This window comes from Cherax quadricarinatus, chromosome 52 (genome assembly GCF_038502225.1).
Source record: "Cherax quadricarinatus isolate ZL_2023a chromosome 52, ASM3850222v1, whole genome shotgun sequence".
Classification (NCBI taxonomy): Eukaryota; Metazoa; Arthropoda; class Malacostraca; order Decapoda; family Parastacidae; genus Cherax; species Cherax quadricarinatus.
Window position 1 is genome coordinate 1,164,065 of NC_091343.1, and position 8,398 is coordinate 1,172,462.

Sequence of the window (8,398 nt, forward strand, 5' to 3'; positions counted from 1 at the left end):
ACATTGAAAGTTACACACCTGAATTTTACAAGAATGGCGGCTTACCCCTGTGCCGCTGAGGCTTACTTGGTCCTCCTTTCATAGGTCTCGGTTCTTCTCTATCAATCCCTCGTTCCTGCCCTCCAACCCCTCCCTGTCCCTTCCCACCTAGCTTCCCATTGCCCCCCCCTCCTCCCTGACTTGCCTTTGCAACCACAGCTGCCCACATCTTCTTCCCAGGCCTCTGCGCTGGTGTGAGGACCTCGTCCATGTCTGATGCCCCCGCTGATCTCTTGCGGGAGCTACCCTCTACATACATTTCTTCTGCAACCACATCTTCTTGATGGACCTCCACCACCACCTTGCTCTCCTTTCGAACCTCACTCAAGTCTTCCTTACCCTGCTTCTGTTCATCCATCACCTTGTCATCACCTGACCTCGCATCACTTTCCACACCATGCTCCGACTCTTCCAAAAAATCCTTCAGCACAGCCTCCAAAATCCCGTCCTGAGCTGACTCTGCATTATCTAACGGCCTGTCTGACGGCGATATTCCCTCCCCCCCCGTTTCCACTGGTAGTGTAACACACGTCTCCAAAACCACCTCTGCCCTGTCGACCTCCTCACTCCATAGGCCTGTACCCCGGCTTTCCACTTCACCCGTCATAACATCCGTGGCTTCTAATGGCGTATCCACAGAAGCTGTCTCCTGACGCCTAGGCCCCTGTCTCCTGGGGCATTGTGCCACCATGTGCTCATAAGAGTCACATAAACGGCACGTCTTCCTCTGCCCCGCATAGTGTACAAAAACCTGTGTTCTATGGTTATGCAATGTAACATATGATGGTATCGGTCTCCTCAGGGTCATTTTCAGTGTGAAGGATCCTTCCGGCATCCCCTCATAAGGGCCGTCCCTCCACATTCCCATGCTCGTCGAGTGTACAGTTCCATAACCACTGAACACATCTTGTAGGCTGTATGCTGTTGCCTCAAAAGGTACATTCCTTACCTTCACCCAAGTAAAATACTTAGACACATCATGCAAGCATACTTCCACTGCCGAATTGATACTCATCCGTCGTTCTTGAAATTCATCTACGATGGTAGAGTAGAAGTCAGCCCTCATGAACTTCACGAAGACCCTTGACATTCCATTCAGTGCCACACCATACAGCTCTTCATTGGGGATGCCATAACAGTCCCTGATAATGCTTGGCAGGAGAACGTTCATCGTGTCGTTGCTTAAAGATCCTCTAACCAGCTGAATGCAGACAGTATTTATGCGCCGGTACAGTCGGTTCGCCATCTTGGTGCTAATACTATGTTTTCCTCACCAGGTGGCGTGCAAGAGAACCAGTAGAAGCGTCCTCTCTCCCCGCAGGTCGAGAGACGAATGTGGCCTATAGTTATTCAACTCTGTTTGGTCTCCTCCTTTGTGGATCGGGGTGACCCTTGCTATTTTGAGTACTGTAGGGAAGGTGGAGGATTCTATGGATTTGTTAAAGAGTGTTGCAATGATTAGTGATAGCACTTGTGACACTTTTTTGTATATAAAGGGTGGTAAGGTATTTAAATCTCCTGCCTTGTTTTTTAGTGCGTTAATAATAAGGGAGACTTCGTATGGGTTAGTCGGAGCTAGGAACAGTGTGTTCGGGTAGTTGCCAGTGAGGTAGTCATTTGGTGGGGTATCTGAGCTTGGGATTTTATTGGCAAGGTTTTGTCCTATAGTGGAGAAGAAATCATTGAGTCTGTTTGCTGTTTCTGTTGGTGGGAGTTGGGGTTCATCTGATTTTGCTAATTTTATTTCGCTATTTCGTGATATCTTTTTTGTTCCTAGAATTTCTGATAGGGTTTTCCAGGTCTTTTTTATATCACCTCGTAAGTTGGATAATCTGTTCTCATAATACAATTTTTTTGCCCTTCTTATCAGGCTGGTTAGGATTGACGAGTAACGTTTTGTTTGGTTTCTGGTTTTGTGACCCATTCTGTACTGTTTTTCATATTGGTGTTTTGTATTTATGGATTTGAGAATGCTGGGTGTTAGCCAGGGACTGTTCAGTCTCTTAGCTGTCATCTGTTTAGTTTTTTTAGGGCAGTGCTTGTTATAGAGGTATTGGGTCTTTTTTAGAAAATTATTAATACATTCGTCAATATCTGTATAGATTTCTAGCTCAGTGTGCCAGTCAATGTTTGCTACTGCTGTTGTGAAGTTATTAATGGCTGCCTCATTGTGAAGTCTGAAGGTGACTTTAGTAGTGTCTTGGGGTAGTTTACCAAGAGTTGTTATGAGGAAAGTAGGGTAGTGGTCTGTGGTATTATCTGTAATTATGCCTGATTTTAAAGGGGATATGGTGTTGGTCCAGATGTGGTCAAGTAGGGAAACACTAGTCTCTGTAACTCTTGTAGGTTTTGTTACTGTTGGTAGCAACATACAGTTACTCATTGTGTTTGTGAATTCAGTAACGTGTGGGTCCTGGTCTTGCAGGAGATTTATATTGAAGTCTCCTGAGAGTAGTAAGTGATCTTTGTTCATGCGTGCATCAGTTATCATACTTCCTAGGTTTTGACTAAATTGGCTAATGTTTGACTGTGGAACTCTGTAGATGTTTATCAATGTGAGAGGTTTTTGTAGGTATTTGGATTTGAATTTGGCTATTATATATTCCCCATGTTCATCCCTTGTGCAAGTATTAGTGATACATTCTAGTTGGTCTGAGTAGTATATGGCTGTGCCACCCCCTTGTTGGTCTGGCCTACAGTTGTGTATGGCTGTGTAACCAGGAATGGCATAGACATCTGTACTACCAGGCTTTAGCCAGGTTTCAGTTAGTGTAATGATGGACATATTGGCATGTAAGGAATTTAGTAATGCTATGAGGTCATCGTAATGCTTGCTTAAAGATCTGATATTGTAGTTAAAGATAGTTATGTTGTTGTTGGCACTGAGAAGTGCCTTTGATTGTTCTGCAGTGTAGTAATTACAGTAACTGTTTGATTCATTTAAGTCATTAAATAAGAGGTTGGTATCAGGATCAATGCTTGTAATCATAAGATTTGTAGTGAATCTATAGTTAGAATTAAGTATAAAACAAAGTAAATAGTCTTAAGCTAAAAAATAGCACCTGAATTATTTAACAAATGTAAAATAATGAGCTAAGGTAGTTTTTTTTTTTTTTTTAAGCTAAAATAAAGGAGACAATAAAAAAGGGACTAATACAAATAAAGTGATGATCAAATAATGGAGCTTGGGAATATGATAGTAGGTAGTACTATAAAGGTAATTCTTTAAAGTTAGAATTATAGTATAAAATTATAATATAAAAGGGACTAATATAAGTTGTGGTGAACAATAAAGTGGTAATCAAATAATTGAGCTTTGGAATATAATGGCAAAATTGTGATCTTATTCTACTTTAGCACCTGAGAATAGCACCTTGATTATTTTAACAATTGTGAATATATAAACTAGGGTACCTTTAACATAAACCGCAACATATCTTCACACTCCACTAAGTCCCTGCCACCCCACCATTTGCGGATATCCCCCATCACCTCCCCCACCCGAAGACCCCTTTCCCCCGCTGCCCGAATATACCTCTGCTTCACATATAGCGCCTTCACCCTAGACCCTAATGCCATCAATCCCAATCCTCCCTGTCTTACCGCAGTCATTACTACATCTTTGCCCCACCACGCCCTCCCATAACCCCACACATACCTTAAGACTCTTCTTTGTAATTCCATAAGATCCTGACTTCGTAATGGGTAAATTTCCGCCGCTCCCCACACCTTACTATAAATCAGCGTATTTACCACCACAACCCTTTGATGCAAGGTTACATCCCCGGCCCTTAGACTCCTGAGCCTACTCAAAGCTCTGTCCATTACCATTTCTGAATTAACCCTCCTGCTCTCCTGTGCATCTGCCAAATACAAAATCCCACAAATCTTTAGCCTATCTACAGTTATCCAACCAAACTCCTCCCCCAAGGTCCCTCCTACCCAAGCACCTACCTCCAGCAACCGTGATTTCTGCTTATTAACTCTCATCCCAGTAGCAATCCCAAAAATCTCAATTACCCTTCCCACTTTACTTAAATCTTCTATCTCATTAAGTAAAACAGTTGTATCATCTACATAACCAACAATATTCCCACAAAATCCTCCACTCTCCCCCATCCTTCCCATCCCACCATCAACCAGAACATAGAAAGGATTCTGCATACATGCAAAGAGTATTTGGGAGAGTGGACACCCCTGCCTTAAACCCCTCCCCATGCTTACAGAACTACCCAACCTACCATTTACCTGTACTCTCATCGATGCATTCTCATACAATGTCCTCACCCATCCAACCACCCTCCCTCCAAAACCCATTCTCACCATACTCTCAATCAAAAATTCCCTATCCACATAATCATAAGCTTTCTCCCAATCCAGACCTAGAATACCTCCCTTGTTACTACCCTCAAGGAAATCCCGAATACGTCCATGACCTACCCGCATACTCCTCCCCGGGATACCAAACTGTCCCCCATGTATCACCGACCCCATGACCTTCTTCAGTCTATTACCCAAAATTTTCGCAAAAACCTTGTAATCTGCGCACATCAAAGATATTGCTCGGTAAGCACTCAACTCTCTTCCCACCCTCTTCTTTGGCACCAAAACTATGACACCCGCGACTAGTGACAGTTTGGCGACCTACTGTGACTAAGTCCCACTTTCCTCACCCAAATTACTTGCAAGTAATAATTCACGTAACACCCTGTAAACCTCCTGTAGGTAACTTCCCACAACTACCATTATATGACTATAACAATTATACGTCTATCGAAACCTTTGCAGCGCTGTATAGCCCTTGTGGCTTAGCGCTTCTTTTTTATTATAATAATAATAATATCGAAACCTTTGAATAAATTCATAATACTATCTGAAAAATTGTAAGAAATCAATTTTAAATTTTCTTACGTATAATTTACAAGATGTCCCAGAATATATAATTTATGGGGAAGATACACGATATGCAAATAATTTATTAACAACTATGTATTCATCAGTTATTGTACAAATATTTATGAATGTTTCTCAAAATGTTAACAGTGATCTGAGAGCAACGTTCCCAATGTTTGCTTAATTAACAGTAGAACATTTCTTTATACGAGGTTACGTATGACGTGTCTTCAATAGTTCTTGTTCTGAAGAATGAGAAACTTGAGCAGCATTTGGGAATCTTTACTGGTGAAACGTTTCACCAGCTAGTGTCTTCTTCAGTCTACTACAGAGAAGAAGGGTGAAGTATGGAAGCCACTGACTGGCGAAACGTTTCCACAGTAAAGATTCCCAAGTGTTGCATGTCTCATGCTTCAACTTGTGGGTTTTCTCAGGCATTTGCCTCAGTATTGTTCTACAGGATACCTGCAATTTACATAGATGTTCCTTCTTCAGGAGGCCTGGTCACAGACCGGGCCGCGGGGGCGTTGACCCCCGGAACTCTCTCCAGGTAAACTCCAGGTATAACTATGCGTGTTGCAGTGTCTTGACTATTATTGTGTTGCTTCAGTTATGTCTGTTGTAACTGTTGCTACATTGCTGGAATTATTGTCTCAGTGTTTCTCTTGTTGTTTCTGAGACTCCGGATATACTGCCATGTTTTGTGTTTAGAAATCGCTAAGTTTTTTGGATGTGTATTAGAATTACCTGGAGTTTACCTGGAGAGGGTTTCGGGGGTCAACGCCCCCGCGGCTTGGTCTGAGATCAGGCTTCGTGGTGGATCAGGGTCTGATCAACCAAGCTGTTACTGCTGGACACACGCAAACTGACGTATGAACCACAGCCCGGTTGGTCAGGTACTGACTTTAGGTGTCTGTCCAGTGCCTTCTTGAAGACAGCCAGAGGTCTATTGGTAATCCCTCTTAATAATAATAATAATAATAATAATAATAATAATAATAATAATAATAATATCTTTATTTACTACAAGTACATGTACAAGGTATACAGTCCTAGCTGACATCAATGGCATACTACTATATAGAAAGCCGCTTGTTATGCTGAGAATTTTGGGCAAATTAGGTCAGTTTTGTCTCAGGATGCGACCCACACTAGACGACTAACACCCAGGTACCCATTTTACTGATGGGTGAACATAGACAACCGGTGTAAGGAAGCACGTACAATGTTTCCACCCCTTCACCGGGAATCGAACCCGGACACTCACATGTGAAGCGAGAACATTTGCTACCCGGAGGCACTTGAACAGTCTTGGGCCCCGGACAGTTATTGTGTTGTCTCTCAGTGTACTCGTGGCGCCCCTGCTTGTCACCGGGGGAGTGTTGCATCTCCAGACGAGTCTTTGGCTTTCATTGAGAGTGGTTTTCGTATGCATGTTTGGTGCTAATCCTCAAGGATTTTTCAAGTGTATATTATCATGTATCTCTCTCGCCTGCACTCCAGGGAATACAGATCAAGGGTCTTCAACTGTTCCCAGTAATTTTGGTGCCTTATCGTATTAATGTTTGCCGAGAAAGTTATTTGTACACTCTTCAGGTCATCAATTTCGCCAGCCTTGAAGGGGGGAAGTTAGTGTACAGCAGAATTCCAGCCTGGAGAAAACAAGCGCATTTGAAGAAAATCGTCATGGGCTTTGCGTCCCTAGTTTTGAAAGTTCTCATTATCCATCCTGTCATTTTCCTTGAAGTGCTTGATAAATACCATGAAGCTCATATAGGTTACCACGCTAGTATATTGCAAAACACTAGCACTGCATTATGGTTGTCAGGCTAGTATGGTGCAGAACAATAACACTGCACCATGGTTGTCAGGCTAGTATGGTGGAGAACAATAACACTGCACCATGGTTGTCAGGCTAGTATGGTGGAGAACAATAACACTGCACCATGGTTGTCAGGCTAGTATGGTGCAGAACAATAACACTGCACCATGGTTGTCAGGCTAGTATGGTGCAGAACAACACTGCACCATGGTTGTCAGGCTAGTATGGTGGAGAACAATAACACTGCACCATGGTTGTCAGGCTAGTATGGTGGAGAACAATAACACTGCACCATGGTTGTCAGGCTAGTATGGTGGTGAACAATAACACTGCACCGTGGTTGTCAGGCTAGTATGGTGGAGAACAATAACACTGCACCATGGTTGTCAGGCTAGTATGGTGGAGAACAATAACACTGCACCATGGTTGTCAGGCTAGTATGGTGGAGAACAATAACACTGCACCATGGTTGTCAGGCTAGTATGGTGGTGAACAATAACACTGCACCGTGGTTGTCAGGCTAGTATGGTGGAGAACAATAACACTGCACCATGGTTGTCAGGCTAGTATGGTGGAGAACAATAACACTGCACCATGGTTGTCAGGCTAGTATGGTGGAGAACAATAACACTGCACCATGGTTGTCAGGCTAGTATGGTGGAGAACAATAACACTGCACCATGGTTGTCAGGCTAGTATGGTGGTGAACAATAACACTGCACCATGGTTGTCAGACTAGTATGATGCAGAACAATAACACTGCACCATGGTTGTCAGGCTAGTATGGTGGAGAACAATAACACTGCACCATGGTTGTCAGGCTAGTATGGTGGAGAACAATAACACTGCACCATGGTTGTCAGGCTAGTATGGTGGAGAACAATAACACTGCACCATGGTTGTCAGGCTAGTATGGTGGAGAACAATAACACTGCACCATGGTTGTCAGGCTAGTATGGTGGAGAACAATAACACTGCACCATGGTTGTCAGGCTAGTATGGTGGAGAACAATAACACTGCACCATGGTTGTCAGGCTAGTATGGTGGAGAACAATAACACTGCACCATGGTTGTCAGGCTAGTATGGTGGAGAACAATAACACTGCACCATGGTTGTCAGGCTAGTATGGTGCAGAACAATAACACTGCACAATGGTTGTCAGGCTAATATGGTGGAGAACAATAACACTGCACCATGGTTGTCAGGCTAGTATGGTGGAGAACAATAACACTGCACCATAGTTGTCAGGCTAGTATGGTGGAGAACAATAACACTGCACCATGGTAGTCAGGCTAGTATGGTGGAGAACAATAACACTGCACCATGGTTGTCAGGCTAGTATGGTGCAGAACAATAACACTGCACCATGGTTGTCAGGCTAATATGGTGGTGAACAATAACACTGCACCATGGTTGTCAGGCTAGTAAGGTGGAGAACAATAACACTGCACCATGGTTGTCAGGCTAGTATGGTGGAGAACAATAACACTGCACCATGGTTGTCAGGCTAGTATGGTGGAGAACAATAACACTGCACCATAGTTGTCAGGCTAGTATGGTGGAGAACAATAACACTGCACCATGGTTGTCAGGCTAGTATGGTGGAGAACAATAACACTGCACCATGGTTGTCAGGCTAGTA